The following is a 24,455-nucleotide window of genomic DNA, read 5'->3' on the forward strand; positions in this document are numbered from 1 at the left end:
CAAGGACTTACAGATGTGGTCTGAATATAGACTTTAAAGAGGTGGGGCAAAAGGTGGTTGCTGGCGCTAGGAGAGCGAGGTCAGGGTATTATATTTGAAATAGGGGATTAGTAGGGTGTTCCTCCAGTGGAGGAAACCTCTCCCTCTCGCACCCAGGTGCCAGGGCAGAGCCCGTTTTTCCCAGAGCATGCCGCGGGATGTGAATGAGGTCGAGCGTGTGTCTGTGTGCATGAAATCAAGCGGTATTTGGTAATTGAGAGGTGCAAATGATCGTGTTACAAGGGTTTATTTAATATGCTGACTGCTGATGCCCCGCTGTGCTGGGCTTTGATCTTTCCCTTTGCTGCGAGGATGAGGTTTCTTCATTAGGTTGCTCGTGATGTACGAGCCGGGAGTTTTAGTCTCATCTTTGCGCCAAGTCATCCGAAACCTCCCTTTGAGAGTGACACTGGGTCAGAGCCATTTCGTCTTCCCTTTAAAGCACGAACGGTGCAGAAAGGACTCGGCAAAAGCTGCACGAGCAGCTCCTCGCTCTCACCTTTCTGCTCGGGGCTCTGGAAGCTGATGGGTGGCCATCTCGCCTTGCTGCCTCTCTACAGAGGTCTGCAAAGCAAAAGGAATGTCAGTAGGACCAAAGGAGAATAGTCCCCTCTCCCCTGCCCTCAGATTTCCCTCTGGTTTTGCGATTTAGAGCTCCTGGTGCAGAGGGCTCCCTCCTTCATGTGAAGAGGGAGGTGGAAAGTGGGTTTCTGTGGCTCCCCTGGGAACTGGTGCTGCGTTAAGCCCCGGTGTTTATATACCTGAAGCAGCCGTGCCGTATCTCCTCTCGCTCGTCACTTCTGCTCCAGGAGCCAGCGGTGCAAATCTTAAGCCTTCCGCATTTCCCATCTTAACCTGCGTCAAGCCTGGGGAGCAGGGAGGGCAAAGGTCTGGGGCTGGCTTGGAAAATTAAGGCTGGCCAAGGAAAGGGAACTGTGGGCAGGTGATCTGGAGAAAAAAAATAGATAAAAGAAGAAGAGGCCAAACCCCAGAGACTCCCTCTCGTGTGTCACGCTGCTTTGCACGTGAGCTGTGGGTTTTGCCAGGAGGGATTTCCAGGACCGTCTAATTGTTTGGGGTATAGCAAAGCACGGGGCTTCCTCCAGTGCACCCGCGCTGCCGCTTGGCCTTCAGAGCTGTGCTTTTCTGGAGGGTGGCCTAATCTAATTATAAGGCATCGTGTGCCAGTTCCCAGTTTCTATCCATGATCTTTAACCAAGGGCACCGATGAGAGGTAATGAGCCACAAACTCGTTGCTCAGCCAGCATCCTGGAGGCACTTCTGTTCTTCTGCTGGGGAGACAGCGTTTCCTCATCAGGCACTGTGAAAGCAAGGGATGGGGTCCCACCACCTAAGGAGGACCCTCCCAGGGCTACGATCCACGGGAGATGGGAGCAGTGAATTTACTCTGTGTGGGCTGGTGTGGCTTTGGAGGAAGAGATGCCCTCTTGCTTTGAGAGCATTGCTGGGCCACGAGTTGTCCCTGTTGCTTGTCCACAAGTACTGAAAGCTGGAGGTGATGTGGCGTGGAGATGTGCCTTCAGAAGCTGAGGTCCCCGGAGCCAGGGGACACCTTGGATGCAGCTGAGGCTGGGGAGCCAGTCATGGTAGGGGATGACAGCGTCCGCAGGTCACCTCCATGCTCCAGACAGCTCAGGCCAGGGTGAACAGTGAGGGCGTGGGTAGCAGAATCTGTCTCAAAGACTACCCAGCCCAAGCTGAAGGGCCTATAGCTAATGAATAAACAGGGGCTGGAGCTTGGGGATGGAGAAGAGGCTAGCAGAAGTGCTAGTGCGGCTTTGCATGGGCTGGCTCTGTGCAGAATTGGCAGCTAATGAGGGTTTTTCTCTTTTTAATTTTGAGATAAATGGGTGTATCGATTTGCAGTTGTCCTAGCTAATGGAGCAGCAACAGAAAGGCTATTTAAACCTCACTGCTATTGTGTGGCACTAGGAAAGTCAAAAGAAGAGTGTGCATAAATAAATGGAACATGAAGTAAACTGACCTTTAAAAACAATACTGCCTCTAAATACATCTCCTGGTGTTTTATGCAGTCCGCTTGATTTGAGAATGGGAATTTATTTGGGCATGGGCTGCGGACTGCGATTCCTCTCTAGTGTGGGGAGGGGGGAAAGGATGCCCGGTTTAACCGTGGGCTCCTCCACATCGCAGCAGCTCCGAATACCCAGACCGGGGATCGGTCATGTGTCGGGCTGATGCCACTGGTCTTCTGCGCTCGTCGTGTCTTAATCGTATCCCCGGCACCTGCCTGGAATAGCTGAGCGAGGGCCTGCGTGTCGAGAGAGGGACGTTGCTCCAGCGTAATCGTCCGTCCTGTCTGGGCAAGGGCGCCCCGTGATTTGCTTGTCAAAAGGCAACGAGGCGGTGCGGACGCTTTCAAGTCTGTAAAGAAAAGGGGAATCCTGCTAGAATTGGCAACTTAATTCACCAAGCTGGCCTCGACAGAGCTCATTAAGTTCTCGTGTATTCATTTCAGGCTAATGGCTGTCATGCTGACTGCTGTTTGATTTGCTGTAATAGACTTTTATGGCTTTCCAGTTTGCTAGGACGTGTGTGCCCGCGTCTGTGCCCTGTGGTGCTGCTGTAGTACATTAGTTAGCTGCTCATGTGCTTGCTACTCTGACCTTCAGGGTTTGTTCTCCTCTTGGTTGCGTTCCTTGCACTTCACCTCTTGCACGTGCTCTTTCTCACCTTCCTCATCCTCACCCAGCCCCAGGGTAGCATGTTTCGGGGAGGCTCAGGGTTTGGCTTTTAAATCAGGAAAGAGATGTTGCTGAGCCCGTGGCAGGCTGTTGTGGCGATGCCTCGGTTTCTGACAAGCCCAATCTGCTTTATCTAATCTATTTTTCCATTTGACTGGATCTGTAGGAAACGCAGTCTTGTTGGATTGTCACGGTTCAACGGGTTTACGTGAGGCGAGCAAGTGAAGTGGAGCCAAGCCCCCCCCCACGTTGGTTTTGTGGTACCTGGTGTGGTGTTGGGATCGGGGTGGACTGTTCCCGCAGGTGCCTGCTAGGCTTTCCTGTCCCAGCTTCCAAGCATGAGACCTTCTGGGGCACGCAGCCCTCCGTTTGCCTTTGAAGTGAACATCCTTTAAGCTTACGCTTAAAAGGCACGGCTCTGCAAACCTCTCTTCTGCATCTGCGGCTCCCAGGTGCTCCGCCGTCTACAGGACCACATCTGGGGTCCTGCAGAGGTTCCTCAATGCTGAGGCTGTTGGGTGGTGTGGTAAGCAAGCCTAGTACCTTCGCGTGAAGAGCTGTTTTCTCCTGTAACCCCCCAGCACCCTGAGCCTGCTGATCAAGCTCAAACCCTGTCCGTGAGCCTTCTCGTGGCCCTGGAGCATCGTCGGTCTTCCCGTGTCGGCAGGAAGGTCACTTAATTGTTGGTTTCTGTGCTGAACGTTCCCTCGGGAGGTTTCCAGTGGGGTTTTCTCTCCTTTGGTGTTCTCCTTGCCTCGCTCCTCCTGTTACAGTTAACACAGTGAGTGATTTATAAAGTAATATGTATTATTGGATTACATCTTTTAGCAAAAAGCTGTCCTCAGCCAGGCTCTGGGCCAGCGGCTGCCGTTTAGCACCCCCAGCCATTCACGAGATGACAGTTGCACTATGAAAAAGTATCTGTAACTTGACAGGAGATATTAATTATACCAGGGCTCTGTCTTCAAAAAGCACCCACTGCATCTATAACCACAACCGTCTGCGCTGGGAATGTGCTCATCTTGTCTTAAGTTCAAGCAAGCGCCGGTAAGAGGTAGGGCTGTGGGAAAGGAGTTTAAAAATAGAAAAACAGAAAGGAAAGTTTCTGGGCAGCGCACAGCATCGGCTAGGCAACTACAGGCCAGCTTGCAGGTGTCGCGTCTCCTGAACTCAGCCCTGATTTCCCAATTTATTTTAATTGGGAGGCAGGCAGGCACTTGCCATCAACAGCAGTCCCTTCTGCTTGGGGAGTAGCCTTTGGGATTGAGCCTTCACAAGCTGCTGGTCACCGTTTCCATCCTTAATATGGTGGTGTAGTTGAAACAGTGGCTTTTATGATGGGTTTGTTTTTTTTTTTTTAAATTGTGCAGAAAGGTGTTTGGCGGGGTGGGGGACAGAAAGGAGGGGACCGTCACTGCCCTGTCCCATGACACAGCCTGGAACCAGACCATGCTAGATGGTGAGCAGGGGCAGGGAGTATCAGAGAAAGCCCCAAAAGCCCTAGCTGTAATTAAAATTATTATTTTGCTTTAATGGTAATAATGTGGGTAATTACATCAGTTTCCCTGCCATCCTGTCCGGGAGTCTTCAGGGGCTCATATAATTCTATTGCGATGGCTCCGAGGTCTGATGCTGCGCATACGAAGCAGCCGCAATGAGCGTGAGCTCCCACTTCAGCGCCGTTAGTCATTCCCTCGCACGGTCCCAGACACCTTTTGGGTTTGTTCCCCCCCTCCTTTAAATAAAGAGCCTTTAAATTGAAGGAGATGATAGCAGAACTGATAAGAAAGATGTTCCTGCCACGTTGCAAAATGGCCTATAATCATTGCGGGCTGCTTTCCTTCCTCCTTTCTTTTTTTTCTTCTTTTTTTTTAACCTCTTCTCCCCGCTCAGTGTTTTCCTTCTCTCCCTGCCCTTGTGCTTCTGTGTGGATTTTAGAACTGCAGAAACAGTTTAGGATGAATAACTTATTCACCAAATCCAGCCTTCCCCTCCCTCCACCACCTTTGCACAGGCAAAATTTGCAAGCGTATCGAACTGCTCCGCAGCACTTCGTATGCAATTTTATTTATTTATTTATGGTAGGTTTGGGGGTTTTTTTAGGAAAAAAAAAACTTCCTAGAGAGGCGACAAAAAAAAATTAGTGAATTATTTAAGCTGTGTCAAATAAACACGGTTGGCCAGAAGCAAGTCGGTTCTCTTTCCTGGGTAGGCGAGCATCTCCGTCTCTCCTCCACCCTGGCATCCCATCGGCATGGCCAGTGCTGGGGACCGAGGGTGATCTCTCGCCTCCGGTGCCTGTTGGAGAAGTGGGAGGTGAGGCTTCGACTGGTGCTCACCGCAGCAAGAGGGTCTCCGTCGCGCAGGTACGCGGCGATGATCTGCAGCAGGTGAAACATTTACCAAACTTCCCGAGCGTCCTCAGTTTTAATTGTGTTTCTTGTCGCTGCGTTTCAGAGCCAGCCTCCGGCAGCCCTGAGGGAATAGTTGCCTGACAAAATAACAGGTTAGATCTCCATAACACTCTCTGTGGCTTCACAGGCCTGGTCACCATGCGTTTGTTTTGATCTTTCTGCTTTCCAGATGTATAGATATTATTATTTTTTTTTAAATTTTTGAGCAGCCTTTAATTACTTCCCAACTTTGTCCAGTAAACTCACGGAAGCAGAGACACGTTGTGAAGGGTGTGCCTTCCCTTCAATAGTCTTAAGTGCAGGCGTACTGTCCATCTATTAAAAAGCCATCTCTTAGCTGGATGAGATAATCCCTTTGAGAGGGTTTCATCTGCTCTGTAATCACTAGGTAGAATATAATATCCCTCAAAGTAATCATGCCTTCACCCCTCCTCTCTCAACCCCAGCCTGCATGATCCGCCAAGATGGGCCTATTTCTATATCGCTCGGGAAGATTGAATGTTAAAACGTGTCTTTACATGGAGAAAATTGCTAAGTCAAGATTTTGCCGGCAGTGCCGTGGGATGCCCTTTTCCATCAGCAATCGAGAGGCCGCGGGAGTGACCATCGCCGGCTTCGCGCTGGCATGGGAGAGCAGAAAGAAGGGGAGCTGAGAAAGTAGCGAGCGGTCGGGGACCGAGGGATGTGAATAACGTACAAGTCATCAGGCTGGGCTTACTGCGGCGGGTGGGATGCCGCCTGTGGTGGCACGCTGGGTACCGTTGGCTGTGGGGCGAGTTTGTAAATATTGATAAAGATCCCCACTTTCCACGTGCAAGCGGAATGTAACCGGGCTGTTTTAAGTGCAGGGAAGTTTGGGTGCTGTCTTGGGCATTCGTTCGGGCTTTCGGATGCTGGTGGTTCCTTGGGGCAAGAGCTTGCTCACCGGGCAGCGGCTGCCATCTCCTCCCCGCTCTTTTCTGCCAGCACCGGCGCTTAAAACAGGCTGCAGTGCGTTGAGTGAAACAGCGTTTGGGCTAAAGGGTTTGCACAGCCGACGTCAGAGATGTCCGTGGGATTTATGTGGAAACTTTTCGGGTGGTGAAGGGCCTATTAATGAGTCGCGCTGCATCTGTATGATAAGACGTGGAGGATTTGAGCGGCGTGGCTTGGGTCCAGGGGGCTTGCATGGGGCTGGGAGGCTCGTGGAGGTCTCTCCTTTCCTTGCACGGAGAAAGCCGTTGTGTGCTGAAGCAGGTGCTCGGACCTGGAAGCATCCTTCCCTCTGAAGGTCATCTGTGTGCAAGTTTTTGTCATTACCGCTGATGCGTACGCTGTGACGCCAGATGGAGAACGTCAAAGGGTCTCGAGTGACGTCCTGACCTCCCAGGGAGAAAGAAACTCTCCACCTCTGGCAGTCCTGTCGCTTGTTTGGCTTCACCGGTGAATAGGAGACCTTGGTCCTTTAAAACACAAGCCCGAGGAGTGAAATGAGAGACGCAACAGAAACTACTGGGGCGGAAAACTCCAAATGGCGTGGAAGTAATGTGTAAAGTGTCCTGGAGATAACAGTCATTTCCACCAAGCAAAACTTGGGCTCTTTCTGGAAGGATACTGCAGCAAGGAGGGGGGGCAGCCTGAAAATTAGAAATAGTCGTGCTGTTCTGACCAGCGTAATGCTGGGGTAGGCGAAGGGGACGGGGGAAAGCAGAAAGGGGAGAAGCCAGCAGATTTGGAGCTGAAAGGAAAGCTGGTGTGGGGCAGCAAGCAATTCGGTGCCTCCGTGGAGGAGCTGTCGTGCTGGGAAAATAAGACTCCCGGAGCCAAAGAAATAATCTTGGGGCAGAGGAAGAGAAAGTGTGCAGAAGCATTCTGCTAGTAAGGAGCACCCAGACAAAGAGGGGAGAGGTAACTTAGACACATCACTAATCATTCCTCTTGGAAGAAATGGGGACAAGGAAAAAGATCCCCGCTCGCCGAGCTCCTGCGCGGACATGGGCACGCGCTCGGGCGCTCTCTAGGAGTTTCCTCGTATGGGTGCTGAGACCCGATATCCGCCCATCCCTTGCTGATTTTCAAAGCTCTGAGTTTATTGCAGCTGCCCATCCCAGACCCCTCCCCAAGGTCAGGACGACGTCTGAGCTCAGGATGGCCGACGCCAAGTGATGACGGCTCCTCGGGATCCCCTCGGCAGCAAGCCACTGGCTCGCTCAGACCGGGCGCGCTTCCTCCGGAGCAGAGCCGGTGGCTTGTGGTCCCGCGGCATCTCTTGCCGCAGGAGCGATTTAGGCTTGGGCTGAAAGGCTGCTCTTTTCCGGGGGGCTGGGGCGTTGGAGCCCAGCCCTTTCGGTATAATTACACTTACACATCTGGGCAGCAGATGGCTTCAAGGTCTCCTCCTTGTCCCCGCAGGAGGAAGGGCTCTCTGCTGCCAGAAACGGGCAGAGGAGCGAGGAGCTAATCAATGTGACCTGCTAGCAATTAGGTTTGGTTTATCTCTCTTTCTTCCAGTTACGATACTCTCCCAGAAGCCCGGGACGTAACTTATTATCTCGTGCCAGCCCGCAAAAGCCGCATCCCCTCCCTTTGCATCCCTCTTTTGTTTACTTCCCTCTCCGTGCATCGTCTTCTAAGTCGGCAGCGGGAGCGTGCCTGGCCGTAGAAATGTTTATTAACGCGTTCGGGCTGGAAGACAGCGTGTGGGTAGCAACGGCTCGGGGCAAGGCAGCAAAAGAGCCTTCACTGAAAGTGTATTTATTTTTTTTTCCCCCACATAATCACACAGTTTGCTGTTTCGGGCTCCTTTTTCAATTGTGCCGCCTAAATTCAGGCATGATTAAGGTCATACAGAAATGCCCGGTGCCGGGGGACGGTGCCCCCACCGCTGCCGTTTTAGGGTACGGGCTCTTTTCAACCTGAAATAATTGAGCTCCGCAGCAGACCTGCGAGGTGGGCACGTGTTAGCATCCTCGCTCGGTGCAGCTAGGGAAGGTGAAGCTAGAGCTGATAGAAGAGGCTTGCCAAAGCATTTTTTCAATAAAAATGCCGGTTTTAATTAAGATGGAAATATTTAGGAAAAATGTTGCCATTCTGACAGCAAAGCTGGGCAGAAATAGCATTTCAAAAGAACAATAAAAATCACTCTTGCAATAGATTCATTCCAATTTCTTTTTCAGAATTGCATTTTGTGTTTTATTAGTTTGTAATGTGTCAGTGACAGTCTTGTATAATAAGCTTTCTCCTGCTGGTCATACTTTGTGATAAAATAATAGACTAAATCAGGCTCTCGATATATTTTTTAAATATTTATGTGTGAACTGAACTGTTTCTATCAGTTTCAAACTATTATCATTATAAATGGGAGAAATTTGGTTTAGGAAGAAGTTTCAATTGGTATTAAGCAGCCATTGCTTAATTTCGACCATTAATTGCTGTTGAAACTTAAAATGCGGTTGATTTATTTTGTCAGTGTGAATAATGAAGAGAACAGGAAAACTGAATATGGGGTTCAAGGCAATTTTGTTTCAAGAAAAAAAAATGCTGAAAGTTTTTAATTTTCAGGATTTGTTTTACAGGAGGTTTGAAAAACATTTTTTTTCCTCTAAATGAGGATGCAAACCGAGTCCAGGTGGACGGGGGATCAGACAGCTCGTGTTGTACAGCAAGGCTTGGCTCGGGGGCAGCGTGATGCCGAGCTGCTGGGCATCTACGGAGATCGCCTCCACCGCTGCAATATTGCCGTCAGGCCGCCGCTCCCTTCTGAGCAGCAGAACCGAGCAAATGCGTGGTAAATGAGCTTTGCAAATACGCTTTTGCGGTTTTCTTGCCTCCCCGCCGCCCCTTTCCCGACTCCTGCTGTGTCTATGCCGCTCTGCCTTGCTCTCCAAATGTCAGGCTCCGCTCTTTTTTTCAGCACGAGCAGATCGCAAGGCGGTTTTGTGCACGTACGCGCTTGCACGTGCGTGCAGAGGGTCTCGACAAATAGCTGTGCAAGCCAGCTCCGTGTCCTAATGCAGTCCGTCCCCAAATAATTAAGCAAAGTGTGAAGAGGTGCATGGGTGGAAGGAGAGAGCTGGTGGCTGTCGCCCTGTATGGGACAGTCATCGTTTGTCCCTCATTTTCCAGGGACTGAGCTTATTTGGCGTGGTCCGGGGGGGGTCTCGCTGGGGTGCAAGCGCGGTGTATTCGGCCACAGCCCACCCGTCTCCTCCGAGCTCAGGTGATGGTTATACTGGCAGCTTCCCTGTTTTTCAAACCCGCCTTGGTTTTCATCGTGTTGAGATGTCACTTCCAGCTTGGCTTGGCCTGGGAGTGTAACTCAAACTTGAAAGGGTAATGGGAAGAAGGAGGGAAGGGAGAAGAGGCGATATGAATTAAGTCAGCCACCTCCTGCCAAGCCTGCGTGTGACGAGTCTCGGTTGTTCACATGTGTTTGGAGGCACCTCCTGCTTAGGTGACCCGGGCTCTGGCTGTTTGTGCCAGGGTGGCCACCAGCACTACCTTCGTACCGGTATTGAAGGAGGAAAAAAAGGAGTTTGTAACCCATAGGCTGGTATGCTCGTCCGAGGCGTGAGTTTTTTAGCACTTCTCAGTTCATTACCAAGAGTGGAAGATGTAAATATCTTCCACTAATTAGTAAATCTTTATTTGGAGGTAAGTCAAGAGCGCAGCCCTCTGAGCTTTGGTGAAAGAGGGACCTACCTCCATTTCGTACCGTAACCGGACCTCGATGAGCAACCTGAATGGGGAACGATTTCTGCTGCGCGTCTGATTTGGAGGACCCCAAACCTACATGGGTCAGGAACTACTGAGCCAGCACTTGGAAAATGACTCTGTTAAACGTGCTGGAAACACACGGCCAGATGCACGTGTGCAGGTTTCTTAGCCTCCCAGGAGCAAACGCTGCCCTCTCTGCGATGTGCTGCCCGTGCCTCGCCTCTGAGGTGGGCTGAGAGGGTTAAAGCACAAAGCCGTTCCATTGCGGTGGTTAGCTGATGGCCCGTGAAGCATCGCAGGGGTTTTCAGCTGGTTGGTGAAATAGCAGGACAGGTGGATATTTCGTTTTTCTACATATAACTTGTGCTTTTGGGGAAGAAAATCTGGCAAAGAGGCTGTTTCTTCTGGTATGAGCCCCCCCAGGGCTGCGGTTCACCCCAGTCCTTGCAGTCAGTGGGGAACAGATGACACCAAGTTGGGCGGGAGTGTTGATCTGCTCGAGGGCAGGAAGGCTCTGCGGAGGGATCTGGACAGGCTGGACTGATGGGCCGAGGCCAATTGTATGAGGTTCAACAAGGCCAAGGGCCGGGTCCTGCACTTGGGTCACAACAACCTCATACAACACTACGGGCTTGGGGACGAGTGGCTGGAAAGCTCCCCCGCAGAAAAGGACCTGGGGGTGTTGGTCGACAGCCAGCTGAATATGAGCCAGCAGTGTGCCCAGGTGGCCAAGAAGGCCAACGGCATCCTGGCCTGGGTCAGAAATAGAGTGGCCAGCAGGAGTAGGGAGGTGATCGTGCCCCTGTACTCGGCGCTGGTGAGGCCGCACCTCGAATCCTGTGTTCAGTTTTGGGCCCCTCACTCCAAGAAGGACATTGAGGTGCTGGAGCATGTCCAGAGAAGGGCAACGAAGCTGGTGAGGGGTCTGGAACACAAGTCTTGTGAGGAGCGGCTGAGGGAGCTGGGGTTGTTCAGTCTGGAGAAGAGGAGGCTGAGGAGAGACCTCATCGCTCTCTACAACTACCTGAAAGGAGGTTGCAGAGAGGTGGGTGTTGGTCTCTTCTCCCAAGTGACAAGTGATAGAATGAGAGGGAACGGCCGCAAGTTGTGCCAGGGGAGGTTCAGGCTGGATATTAGGAAAAATTTCTTTACTGAGAGAGTGGTGAGACACTGGAATAAGCTGCCCAGGGAAGTGGTGGAGTCACCATCACTGGAGGTCTTCAAAGAACGTGTGGACGAGGCATTGTGGGACATGGTTTAATGGGCATGGTGGTGTTTTTTGGTTGATGGTTGGACTTGATGATCTTACAGGTCTTTTCCAACCTTAGTGATTCTGTGAAATGGGCGCTGGGGCTAAAAGCCAGGCATCTTGCAAGCGGGGGTGTCTCTGCCCCGCGGGACATAGCTGCAGCATTGCCTCTGAGCACGTCTACCTTGCGTGCAAACTCCTGCTCAGGTTTGAAGGCTGCGTGAGCGTCAGGGGATGGGCTGGGAGAAAGCTGGAAGCCCGCATCCTCCTAATGCGGGTGGGCCAGCCTGGTATCCCACCACGTATCACGGGGACCTTCTCAGCAAGGTTTTCCCTTGATGACCTCATTTCTGAGGGCCTTGAACACAAGACCTACCCCTTTCTGCAGGGCAAAGGTACTTTTTCAGCAAGGTTGCACCTCCCAGAGTCTGTGCTTCGTCATCAGTCCCCTCATCATCATCTTAACCAGTGTCTTGCTGCGTGCTCACATGTCATCTTTGATCTGCTCGGATGATGTCAGGAGGAGGTCAGCTCTTCTCTGGAAGGCGGCAGACCTGTTTTTCACTTTTAGTTGTATGAAGCAGTGAATCCTTCACCGCGTTGTTTTCTTACTGCAAGCACCTCTGAAAAGAAGAGCCTAAGTGGCTGCGTTGTGCTGAACTCTCTCCGTGGGGCGCATGGGGGTGTTTGGTGGCCCAAGCAGCAGCGATGGTGCTTTCTGCTTGCATCTAATGTGCATCTCCGAGGAGCCTGGTCTCTGCGAGTCTGGTGCTTTTGGGCTGAGGAGGCAAGCAGAGGCTGGAAGAGGAGCCTGATCCCCAGCTGGAGGGTGTCTGGCGAGGAGAGGAGAAGGCAACCTAGAGGAGACCTTCAGGAAAGGCGGGCAACAGGGACAGGAGAGCCAAGCCTCACACCAGCAGCAAGTCACAACCCTTCTGCACGTTTGCGCTTGAGGTCAGGCTGCGGCAGGCATGCTTCTTTGAGGCGGGGGGGGTGGGATTTGGTTAAAAAGCCTCATCGGAGCGTTATGGAATCGGAATGTGAAGGGTAATTGAGCTGAAAGCCATTCTCTTCCTGCAGCCTGCGCCGCGGGACCCGCTGAAGCACCCTCAAATGCCAGCCTGGGAATCCTGCTGGAAAAGCGGGAGGTTGGGGGAGCACGCCTTCGGCTAGGTCCCCTCAGCCACCCTCCTGTGCCCAGTGCTTGCGGGCAGGGGTAGGAGATGGTCACTATAGGGGTGGTGTGGAGGAGAAGCCGGACTAGTGACGGATGAAGGTTTTGTGTGAAACAAGCACAAAAAGGTAGATAGGTTCCTGAGCTGCCGTCTCCATTCTTGCAGGCATCTGTACGCTCTCCGAATGAGTCCCTGCAGCTCGGACGGCATCTTCCTACGTCCATCTGTGGTCACGTCCTCCCGCTGCACCCCTTACCCGTGCAGGACGTCAGAGCGGAGCCCCACCAAGCATCCCCGCACCCCCTCCCCGTGACACCCGTTGTGCAAACGCCACCCACGTGTGGAGAAATGGTGTGGCCAAATGGGTGATGCTTTTGAATAATTGGAAGGACTAGATTAATTAAAAACAAAAAAGGAATGTGGCTAGTCAGGATGAACGGAATTGTTAAATACAACCATGAGATGTTAGTCACCGCTCCGGTCCCCTGCCCCTCTAATGGAGGAGCGTACGGAAGGGGATGGGGAGTTGGAGAGCTGCCGACGTGACCTCGAGGAGGGGATTAGCAGAAGACCTCTCTGTTTGAGACCTCCAGCACAGCGACAGCGTGAAGTGCGCGGCCCGATTGTGTACCTTGTCGTGCGTTATTGATTGCTGAACAGGCGCAGTTAAGTGCCTCTCATTAATATTTGTTCTGGTCTTTTCCCTGAATTCCGATGAGTGGAGGAGATGCTTCTTATCTCTCTCCTGCAGGTTTTCTTTCTAGAGGATTCCTCTTGTTGGTGACAAACCTGGACTTTGTAGCCACTCGTCCTGTTTTTTGGGAGGAGGGATGAGTTAGTAGCTGACACAAAATCTTGGGAACTCTGCAGAAAGAAAGCGAGGAACCAAAATTAACACAAAATTAAGAGGTAAAAATGCTCAGCTTGCACTGTGCAGATGAAATATGGCTTTCCAGGCTTGGCTGGGTTTGTAGATCTCTTAAAAGCGACTATTGGGGTACACAGGTCATGCTGGCTAAACTTTTAAACGCATGAGCAAGGATGAACCGTGTGAACTGTGGAGCAGGTAGCCAAGGACCAATTCTCAGTTAGTGCTTTTGTAGGTGGTTTTGAGGTTTCCAGCTGGGTGACAAAGGCTGTGGCCAGTGGAAATGTTGTCCATATCATCTGGGCTGGTGTGATGACATTGGTTCTTCAGCTTCTCCATCACCTAGAAGATGGCCTTCTCTTTGTTTCCATTCATCTTTCTGTTCTCCTGAAGATGAGGCCTGGTTGTGCATTTCTATGACTGTTGGCCATCTCCCACGTACTGCTTTTGGCAAGGACCTGCATCTCAGCATCGCGCTGTGGTGGTGCTGCTCTGGCATCGTGGCGGTTTGTATCAGACGTTGCTTTTGAGGCCGTCTGCCATGGCCATAGACATGTTGAGAAGATGCCTGCAAAGGTTTCTCACCTCAGCTGCTCGGTTTGCCTCCCTGAGCAACAACCTTCTTGCAGAGCAAGGCGTGGAGGAGGTTGTCCCACCTGCTGTGTCACATGCTGTTTGATGTCCTATGTCTGGAGCGGGTCCTTATTTCTTTCCTCTCCCCCTAACCCTAGTGTGCAGTGGATGACTCTCTTCTGTGCTTTCTGTACTCCTTCTGCCAGGCGTCGAGGGACTCTTGATGGCCATGCAGGTCTGAACTGTCGCGTTATGGCCAGTCTCTCTCATCAACTAAGTCACGAAAGGTGTTTCTGAAACTTGACTGTAGCCTAAATAGGGCAAAGCACTATTTCTTTCTGTCTTGTATAATAATGCCCTGTTTGTTAGGCTTGACTTGACCGCAACTGGTCCACCCAAAGCTATTGAAATGATTTTGAGCAGCCGTTTCTATCTATTCAGGTTATGCTCCCAGGCACTTAGGTGCAGCTCCTGAAATGAAAGATTTCTGGTGTGCCCAAAAGCAGTGAAGAGAGTGATTTTAATGTGGTTGCTTCTCTGGCTTTTCAATGGAGAGTTGGGTTCAGGTCCGCTATGAAGTGATATTAGAGTCCATGGAGCATGAGAAACTGCATTTGTTTGTGGGTTACAAATGAAGACCTGTCAAAAACCTTTTTAAGCAGTGACAGAAGTTTTCTTTTTCATGATACATTTAACTTAAAGGCTTTGCCTCCCAAGGAGGCTTGGCTCTTCTCTTTCTCCCTTGGTACGAGTTCGGGAAAATATAGTTGGCAAAAGCTGCTCTTTTCCTTTTCCTCTGTCTCTTCATCCATTTGGTGGGGTGTTTGGATCCTCTGGGGTGCTCTTGCCTCTGGAAAACAGTGTGGCCAGGAATGAAGGGGGTGACAAGCACTGGGAGAGCGGGGGAATGAGGCATGGACACCTCCTTGTGCTTGAAGCAACTGCTTTACCAGGTTCTTGTGGGAAAAGGGTGCAGGTTATTTCCATTGATTTGGCGTCAAGAGATGTTTTTCAAAGGGTAAATGTGTTTATAGGATTTCTGTCCTTTTGTTGTAAGAAGCAGGACGTCGTTCCTGGACACAGGAGTTTGCTAGAAGAGTGTCACATCAGTTCTTCGTCAATGTGTCTCATGTTGCAACCCCATTCCTAGGTGTGCTATGCAGGTGGCCTGTGAAACATGGTACTGCTGGTTGCCGTCCGCTGCGACTGAACCTTTTATTCAGTGCAGGCTCTAGACGAACGTTGGGAAGCTGGTTTCAGGCACCATACCTCGACTTGCATGCTCCTGGCCGTGTCTATGTCTTCCTTTTGAGCGGCTGAAACATCTGCCTGGCTGTGGGTTTAGAAATATGGTACGACCGGCCACGTACAGAATAAAAAGGGGTTGTTAGAGCTGATGGGATTTTTTTTTTGTGGCCCCCTCCCCATCTTAGCTCAAGAGTTGTCTTAAAGCATTCATGGAGAAGGTAAGAAATTGTCCCAACCAGTGTTTTCATGCAAGCTCGGGAATGTGAACACTCCCCTCTCCACCTGCAGATTAAATACCATGGGAGGATAGGGGATGCCAGGATGTGGGCTGGTGGGTTTCAGCCTTGTTGCAAGACCTCTGGTTTAGGTCCTTCTGCACCAGGACTGCGAGGAGGATTCACACCTTTATCTTCCTCCCATTTACAGCACTTTCATTACTACACCTGGGGAAGACTGGTGTAGTTTGTAGCCTTCCTTAGGCCAACTGGTTGCAGTGATGTCCTACAAATAATGAGCAGAGATGCTTTACGGAAGGAGATGTTCATCACCAGCCGTTCAGCTACCCAGAAAATTTCCTTCCCTTGAAGGGGGGATAAACTAATAGCATCGCTCTGTGCTCCAGCTGAGCGGGTCTCATTCCTAATTAGCAAGGGGTCTTTGTTAGGAGAGGTTTCTTGCCATGAGCCACTTGCCCTTTGTGCGCCACGCTGTTGTGATGCTGCTGTGCTCCTTGGGTCCCGGGTGGGGTCATGGCTTTGGTGGGGCCGGTGGGTGTCGGAAACCCAGAGAGCTGCCAAGTTGTGCCAGGAGACACCCTGGCAGGGGGCGAGGAGGAGGAAGAAAATAGAGGAGGAAGGAGAGGAGCTGCATGGCATTCATTGAAAAAATGTGCCTGCAAGCACCAAAGAACCTCAGCTGTAGAGAAGAAGCGTTGGGGTTTTTTAGCAATCTAGTGGGAACCCTTGGAGGGAACTGGTAGTGGTGACACATGGTGGTGGCCTGCAGCTCCCAGAAGGTCTGAGAGAAGGAGGCTTTAATTAACTTGTTCTTTTGTGGGTGTTGCACATCTTTTAGTTCATGGCAGATCCAGCTGTTTCTACATTTATTTGTCTGACGTGTTTGCGAAGTGAGAGGGGGGTCAGTAGCAGGGGGCTGGATCCTGCCCAGCCGTCCTGGCAAGAGAGCGGTCCCTGCGAGAGAAGCTTCCAGCTTCTCCTGGTCCACGTAGGACAACAGGCACTGGCATTAGGTGAAACAATAGCCACAGGTTTGATGACATGCTTCTGTGGCCATATATTTCGCCACCTGCGTAAGATCTGTCGCAGCTGTGCTTGTTGTTCCAGCACAGCACTAAGATTTAAAATAACCCAGATAAAATAACACAACAGAAGATGACAGTTCCCTCCAAACCCTTGGGACTGGCCCATAGTCGTGCAGAAAGTGACTGCAGCCAGATAAGATGGAATCAAACCAGATGAAGTAGCAACAGTTTGCGTCCCCTTAGCACATCTGACACTCGAAGTTAAATAGATCCTGCTTTAACAAGAACTTCAACCCGAGCTGGCAGGAAAAACTCAGCCAGCTACGTGTCACCCTCCTTCCTTCACGGTCGCTGTGTGCAAATCTCTGGGAAGACCACAGGACTGCTGCCCAGGGCACTTAGGATGACTTCGAAAGAAGGTGGTGGTCCTACGTTTCCTTCTGTGTGCTCCAGGATGAAGCAGAGTCTCTCCTAAGGAAGCTGCACCACTGTGAAACAAGAGTATTTGTGTTCCTGCAGCTCCTTCTTAAAGAAAGGATTGGACAGAGGGATTGATAGCGGTTCTGGGTTTGTTTGCCTGCCTCAGTTTCCTTAGGCATCGTCTTTCTTCCCCTTCTTTTGCTTTGTGCGAGGGGTGGGCATCCCTTGGCTGTGGAGTTGGTGGAGCAGCTCCTGCTGCCCACCCGCCGTGTGACGTCGGAGCGGAGGGGGTGAGGCATGTCCAGGGCTGGCCGGGGTGCCCGAGGCAGCATTTCTACTTGTCTCCAGCTTGTGGAGGTAAGATGGCAAGATGTCTTTTGCCCTGGGCAGCGGACAGATAGGACCAACTCCTGCTTTCCATCCTCCAGTGGCTGTGAGTACAGCTGCTCATGGCCAATGCCGTGGAGCTGCCCCTGCTTGAAAAACTTCTCCTTTCCCTTTTTTCTTTTTTTCCAAGTCCCTTTGCTCCTGATTTCTGAATTATTAGCAGAATAGATCTTGCTTGCTTCCAGCTTGGCGTACTCCTGCCCTGTGTCTCTTCTCATCCTGGGTACCTGTGCTCCCACCAGATGCTCGGGCTGCTTGAGACCGTCTGTCTTTGGGCTCCACAGGCGTTTCTGGTTGCTTCAGAGCCTGTTCCTCGTAGGTCGTATCATGTTCCCGGCTGTAATGGTGAATGCAGGACCCCAAACATTTCTCGCCCACTCTTCCTTGCTGTCTTTTTCCAGTGGGGATTTCTCTCACAAAGCTTGCTTGTAGCGGGCCATATATTTTGGGTTGGCATGCCAAAAGTGCTTTCATTTAACCAATCTTTTATCAGGATCGATTTTTCTATTGCTTTTTCCCTTTGGGTGTGCTTGGGGGAATTTATTCTTTTTAACAGGTTTATTCCAGTGTCAGGTATTAGTTTTCAAAGGCTGGGGGGCCCTTTGATTTGATGCCTGGAAAACGTATTTGGTTTCTGGTGCCCTCCTGGGACTGGGAGGGAGGGGAGGGATGGATGCATGGAAAAGCGGATGAAACTGCAACCTCTTCTGCCTGTCTAGCAACAGCTTTCTTGTCCTGTCTGTGTTTCACACTCGCTTTTCGTCTGCCGTCACCAGCAGCCGAGTCCTGCCGGTGGTCCTGCAGGAACCCGAGCGCGGATACGAGGTGCCAGACGTCTCCTTGTGTATTTTAAGTGGCGCGTCTCTAATTCTTGCAGGTAACCTGTACCGGCGTGGTTAGCCGTTCGCATGTCTGCTGGCTGCTGTTACTATTTTGGGGGGAAGCTGTACTGGTGTTATCAGCCCTAGCTGTATCTGTAGAAATAAGCACTTTTTCAGCTCGCGTTGTGAAGGTGTGAAGACAGTGATTGTCTCTCGGAAAATGCACGAGCTGAATGAGGTCCCTGTATGAGGACTAGGGGAACGGGGGCACGGAGACAAGATTTATTTTTTTTTTTTTCCCCAGTGCTATTTTGCCTTTATTTCTCCATTATGTTCCTCAACTCTTGAGTTTCTCATAAACGGAACCAGAAGCAGGGTTTTGGTTTGGTGATTTGGTTAAATTGCTAGGAGGGATTAAATTGAGAAATACCCCCATACATCTCCCTTGCAGCTGAGGGCAAATTTAACCACTGATTCCAGAGCTTCTGAAAATGGCTTTGTCTGAAAATGAATTTTGGCCTCTCAAAGTTCAAACATTTATCCTGAGCCAGAAATATACACAGATTTGCTCTCTAATTTAATAAAGCCATCCAAATAATATGATTTCTCCCATAACCATCGTTTATGTTTCACAGCAAAATGATAATGAGAAAGTCATTAGAAGTAATAAACAAAACAAAACCCACACAGCAAATCCTTCACCGAGCCTGACTGATGGGAAGAAGAAGAGACTTTGAGTCTTAGGCCACATAATGTTTGCCGGGTGCAGCTGTTTTGAAGTAGATGCGTTCTGGAAACATTATTTTGCTTGTTGCATTTTAATGGGATTTTGCTGGCTGAGCAGGTGGGCACCGACAGTGCACGGGAACAGGTCTGCGGTTGGGTTAAACATCACACCGGTGCCAAGTTGGCATTTCTTCATTCGCCTCTTGGGGGTTGGCGCCAACTGATGATTAACGGGCGTCGTTCATTTCTCCCCAACCCTCCTCCTTATCACGACTTCGAGAAGGTGCTTTTGCTTTGATTTCCTGGTGAAGACTTGAACCAAGTGTATGCTGAATGTGTAGAGAAGAACAACTACATCAAGATATCGAGAGTTCTCTCCTTTTTATTTATAACTGTATATGCGCTTTGGGCTGCAACCTGCATATTTGTTTCTGCGTTATCCTCATCCAGGTGAATTTTCCTTTGACTTCAGTGTTTTGCTTCAGTGGGCGTGCTTAGCTTTGATAGCTCTTTACCATTAATAGCATTTATTGCTGCTCTATCTCCCTTCTGTTATCCTTTTGCTACCTGACTGTGGCACTTAGGGTCACGGGTTCGTGGTGGGCTTGGCAGGGTTAGGTTTACGGTTGGACTCGATGATCTTAAAGGTCTTTTCCAGCCTAAATGATTCTATGACTTTACATCGCCCTCCCTGCTGTGAAGTTGTTCCTGCTGGGAGCGTGTGAGGTGGCTGGTCCGTATCGTCTTCACTTTGGGGTGCTGGGAGAAGAAAGCAGAGGTGGCCAGAGGGATGGCGTGCTGTTGTTGGGGGTCTGCTCCCGCTGCCTGTGCTGGGGGCTGATGCCACGCCGGGCAGTGAAGTCCTGCCTCCGGCGCAGCGTTTCCAGAACAGACATCAGTGCGGTTATTTGGCTGACACTGTTACGCCGTTCCAGCTCTGGCATTCATTCTTTTTGGCCCAAAATAGCCCACATCTGTTGCTGCTGAGCGTTCATTCACTGTCTCTCATCCAGGCTGTGGGGGAGGGATAGGATCTTGGGAACAGATGATAGCTGGTGGTTTGTTGGGACTGTCGGGCTTCCTTACAGGTCTCATTCATTGGTTTTCTGATTCGAGGGCACCTTTTGTTCATTTTTGTGCTTTCGAAATCACATTGAAGGTATGTGGACCCAACATAAGCCTATTTTCTTTGTTCTCTTAATTACAATTTTAAATACAACAGTGTGAGCTGCTCTTCTATGCAGAGTCAGGTCTGCAACCTGGCCATGCTGAGGGCACAGGTAGATCCTACAAAACATGTGATTGCTCCAACCACGCACCAATTCTTTCTATTTAGCTCCTGTGCTTAGGAGAGCACGATGTCTGCTCGCGGTCGGAGGATGCAGAGTACCACAAGCTGTAAAGGTCTGCGTAGGTATGAAACGCCCTCCTTAAAGCTTGTTTTTCCTGCTCCCACTTGAACTTTCCTTACTTTTAGTGCCGGTTGCTGTTTTGTTTTAGTCTGCTGACCCTCCTCAGACACTGGGTAGTTCCTATGCGTGAATAAAGGTTAAATCCCCTGCCTTTTGTGAAACTCAAAAATGGAAGGGTTGAGTCACCCTTTTCTTCTGTGTTCTGGCTTTTTTGGAGTCATGTTGCTTTTTGCTGTGAAGAACGGTCATTTGTCTAGAAAGCCTGCAGGGACGGGATGCTGGGAGCAGGGACGGGATGCTGGGAGCAGCAAGGTTTAGCAGTGCAAAAGGTTTGGCTTGGACAACGTAGCGAGCCAGGAGAGGAGATGGAGGAATTTTCTTCTGCTGCCCCCTTTCTTGGCTCCCGCTCTCCTCTCTCCCTCATCCCTGGGCTTTTCCATCCTCCCAGCTCCCAGACGAGCTCCAAGGGCTGTTTGTGGCACTGGTGGTGCTGAGCCGGGTGTGCCAAAACTCCTCCGAGCTGGAGGCTGCACGTACAGCTCCCTCTCTACTCCTGTCCAAGAGGGTTTGTAAGTCCTTAGTTTTTGACCCTCCTTCCCTGGCCTGAGCTAAGTGCTAGCAATTAGCTCCTCCAATGAAAGAAAAAGCTCATTTTTTTTGTTCCTCCTGTATACATTTAATAGAAAATAAATAGTAATAGAAGAAAATCTGCTGGAAGAGGTGTCGGAGAGCATGTTTTATGCATTGCTGTTTTCTTGTGGTACAGCTCCTGTCTAGGCTGATGAGCTAAAGGATGAAAATCGAGGTATGTAAGAGCTGCTTTTACCATCCTTTGAAGAAGAAATTGTACATCGAAGCTGTCCCTGGACAAACTCTTGCCTGCTGACCTTTCAAAAATAAGACTCTTTTAGGGTCCTCCTCACGCCCTTCTTGCTTGCGCTCTGATCTCCCTCCTCTCCCCTCCCAAAAGAAAATCTTATTTATGTTCTTACCTTTGAAATATGGTTTTTAATTAAAAAAAAAAAAAAAAAACAACCAAACCCAGGTGTGCATGCACTGGACCTGCACGGTGGTCAGAGAGGAGATAGCTGTTCTGGCTTATACTCCTATTTCCTACCCAGATATGCTGTGAGCAATTGGCTGTGAGATTCTCGGGCAAAACCAGCTGAGTGGAGAGAAGGTCCCCTTGTATTTTGAGCGTACCTAGCGCCAAGGTGAACATGAGTTTCCCCCAAGCCAGCTTCCAGCCTGTGTCTTCAGGATCCTGCTTTTGGCGAGAGCTGCTGGCTGCGCGAAACCTGTGCTGGATGAAAAGCTGAAATGCCCAGAGGCACGCTTGTTAAAAATGAGTTCCTTTCGTCTTTGGAGGGCAGAGCTTTGGCTGGAGTTGCATGAATTTGTGTTTTCCGAGCGACTGATCCTAAGGTTGCTTTTGGGGGTGTACGCCTGCCGTATCGGGGGAAAAGCAAGGCGAGATTGTTGTCCTGCGTTGTCGTCTTAGCTGTGCTAGGATGCTCGGCCATCCCTGGAGAAAAGGATGGCTCATGTGGGTAACGGGCTCTGCTGGGGCTGAAAACAGAAGTAATCATTGCTTGGGAGTGCCAGAGGAGATCCTGGTGGCTTCCCGGGGCTTTATGGGAGGAGGTGTGAAATGGATATACTTCTTTTCTCGGGATGACGAAGGCTCTGTAGGATGTACAGACTTTGTGTGTGGCTACAGCATGGAGGAGCATGGAAATTGCTATTTAAAAGATGCTGATGGAACATGACTGTCTTTTATAGGAAATAAGGGGAGCTGACAAATCTGATTTGTTAATGACTGCAGGGATGCTTGGGGTATGCTGGCAAAAACAAAATGAGAATTGTAAACCTGCATTTTTTTCCTGCTGTCTCTTTTTGATGTATTTCTGATAGAAATCCCACTGCACCGGCCGAAACGCAAGAGCCTGGTTTACCTAAAATCCCTGTTGGGATGTTACCTGGCACCATCCGCCGCTGGAGCGGGGTGCACCCCAGAAAGAGGGTGCAGGTCCCTTTTGCAGCGGGGTCTCCAGCCTTTGCTGGAAAGGTGCGGGGTGGGGAGCGGTGATGGGGTAGCCGTGTAGCGTCCCCAGGCTAAACGCGCGCTCCCTCGGAAAGGGCCCGTCATCCCTCCGAAGGCAATTCTCATTCAGTGGAGGGTCGTTTGGAAATAGTCAGTCATCAAGCACTTATGGATCTTTCAAGCCCCTTTCTCTCCCTAATAATCCCACCTCTTGGGAGGTATTGATTCTCCGCTGTTGGCTGCCTCTTGGTATTCCGCGGTCCGTTTTTTGTCTGTGTAAATTGCTGCGCTGTCATTTTCATGCGGCAATTACCTGCTCTTGATTTCTTTCATCCCAAGTCCTTTGCCAGAGATCTAAACTCTCTATTGACAAACCACCCTGGAAGAAAGAGAGGGGTCGGGGTTTGGGAAGAAGTTGTACACAACAAAAACTTTGGGGAGAGTTTCCCCTGGGGCGCGATCATCTCGGGGTCGGTGTCTCAAAGCCCTTCAGGTTTTTTCGCCGCTGGAAAGTGCTCATCCAATGCGAGAGGGATGCTGCGGCTCCCCGGTCTGCAAATGTGACTTTATGCCTTGCTTCTTGCTCTTGCTGAAAATGCAGGAAATTCTTCGCTTTGCTGCTGTGCAAAGGATCAGCCTGGAGAGTTGGAGTCAGCCCTTTCTCAAGTCATCCTCAATTCTCCGCTGGGGAATGAGCACCCATCTGCATGAGCTGTGGCCTGCTATAGAGAGGTACCAGACCAAATTAGAGCGGGCCCAGGTGTCCAAGCAAGCTGTGCTTTGGGTACACAAAAGCCCAAGGTGCATCGTAAATCATACCCAAATCAGCAGCTCTGTCTACCTGAGGGATTTTGGGCAAAAGCTTCCCCACCCTCTTGCTCCAAAGGGCTCGGGTCTGCGCGTGGTTGCGGCGGGGCTGGGGTGCTAACGGAGAAAGCAAGGCAGAAAGCTTAAGAGATGTCTCTCCTCCGACAGAAGCAGTTAGCATCAGTCGATATGAGTTTTTGGTCGCTGGCTCGCTGTGTCTTGTGCTGCTCGCTGGTGTCTCACGTGCAAGGAGGTCACCCTGGCTTGTCACCTGAGACGGTGGCTCGGCTTTGGGCAACCCAAGAGATCCCGCAAGCAGCTGGGTGAGATGCTGCCAGCAGCTTCGCGTAGGGATGGGGTTTGGGAGGTGTCGGAACGTGGCTTTGCAGGGTGTGCTGGTGAGCAGGGACGGGGCGGTGCAGGGGTGCACCGGCGACTGGGTGCTCACGGACCAGCGCGTGGCAGGCAAAAAGGATGGGCACCTTCCAATCTTTGTGACCTGTTTACATTTCCAGTCTGAATTACAAGGAAAAGGGCTGAAAACGCCTTTAAAAAATGAAAACGGAGATTCATGCTGACATTTCTAGGTCCCAAGAGTCACCAGGGAGAGCAAATGCCTGCAAACACACGTTTCGGGGGCCTTTTGTACCGCAGCAGGTTTTCCTAAAGGCATGGGCGCTGTTGTAAACAAACAAACAAAGAAATCCCCAAACCAAATACGGACCAAGAAAGGTTCAGCCTCAGGCCCTTGAGCAGGAATTTCATGGTCTTGGGTACTTTTGATTGTGATGAAGGTATCGGAGCAGCAGTTGTGAGCTTCGTCTCGCTTTCCCGGAATCAGGGTCCTTTGATTTGGGGTTACGGTCCAGCCATCTGGGGAGGGGGGAGATCTGGGAATTGGTTTTAGTCCCCAGTGATTTTTTTTTTTTTTTTCTTTCCAGGTGGATGAAAGTTGAGGGAAACAGTGGTTTACAGCAGTGGGGTTTCCTTCAGCCCCGTCTGCTGCGGCACAGGAGCTGCAGCCCCCCAGAAGTGGCAGGTGCTGTACTTAACCTGGCACAGAGTTGCACCTCCAAACTTGAAGGCATTTTGTTATTAAAACAGCACGCCTGGCCGGTGAGGGCTCTCGCTTGAACAGAATCCCCATCCTAGCAGAGAATAAATTAAAAAGCCAACTGGCCGCGGCTGCCTGAGGAGCGCCGGGACCAGAGATAGGGCCAGAAGTCAGATAACAAACAGTGTCCAAAATTGCGGTGCCTGGTGCAAGGCGTGAAATTAAAACCTTTTCTGCCTCCTCCTGCATGCTGTAAAAAAAACAGCTCCTGCCACAGTCTGCCGGCACCGGGAGCGAAGAGGAGAATAATTAAATACATAGAGATTTTTGCATCTGAGGGAAGCTCTTCCAAGGGAAAGGATGCTGCTTCTCTGCCGTGGACCTTGGTGCTTTGGTCCTGCGGCCGGGCTAACGCTGGGAGGGTCTGTGGGCTGCCCTGCTAAGCTGCCTTTCCACTGCCTCTGCTAGCCGGAGGTGGGAGGAATCTTGCGCTTTTTTGTTGTTGTTTTTGCCTTTTTCTCTGAGTTTGCTCCCTCCGC

General features: G+C 50.7%; 1 protein-coding gene across 1 annotated transcript in view; it reads left to right on the forward strand.

Moving 5' to 3' along the window:
* CDH23 (cadherin related 23) overlaps positions 1-24,455 on the forward strand; it is a 201,700-nt gene that overhangs the window by 43,220 nt on the left and 134,025 nt on the right. The gene's annotated exons all lie outside the window — the stretch shown is intronic.

Source organism: Gavia stellata, chromosome 9 (genome assembly GCF_030936135.1).
Source record: "Gavia stellata isolate bGavSte3 chromosome 9, bGavSte3.hap2, whole genome shotgun sequence".
NCBI lineage: Eukaryota > Metazoa > Chordata > Aves > Gaviiformes > Gaviidae > Gavia > Gavia stellata.